Source organism: Triticum aestivum, chromosome 2B, assembly GCF_018294505.1.
Source record: "Triticum aestivum cultivar Chinese Spring chromosome 2B, IWGSC CS RefSeq v2.1, whole genome shotgun sequence".
In the NCBI taxonomy this organism is placed as follows: domain Eukaryota; kingdom Viridiplantae; phylum Streptophyta; class Magnoliopsida; order Poales; family Poaceae; genus Triticum; species Triticum aestivum.
In genome coordinates, this window is record NC_057798.1 from 497542444 (window position 1) to 497542938 (window position 495).

Sequence of the window (495 nt, forward strand, 5' to 3'; positions counted from 1 at the left end):
TCGCCACCCCGCCACGCCAAGACGCCGCCGACCTCCTTGCCCTCGCTCGCCGGCCACCTCGACCGCACCACGCCTCGCCGCAGCCACCAGGAGCACCTCCGCCTCGACCTCCCCATCGCCGGAGCCACCGCGCCGTCCCCATCGCCGGAGCATGCCGCCGTCGAGCCCTCCCCGAGCTCACTCTCGCACACCTGCAGGGCCCAGTGAGCCACCACCCATCCCTTCCTCCTCTCCCCTTGATCTTTGTCACCGGCTCCGTCCACCCGCGTGCTCATGGCCGCGGCCTCGTCCAGTGCACGCGCGCGCCGGCTCGCCATGCCTCCCCTCGTCCCGCAGCTGCGTGCTGCAGGAGGCGCCGCTCCGCCCCACCCCTGGCCACCGGCCCCTCGCGCCCTTAGCCTCCTCCCCTGCTGCTGTAGCCTCGAACCGCCGGGCCGCGCCTGCTTTCGCGAACCCGCGCCGCCCCCATCCGCCTCTGCTCCATGGCTCACCGGA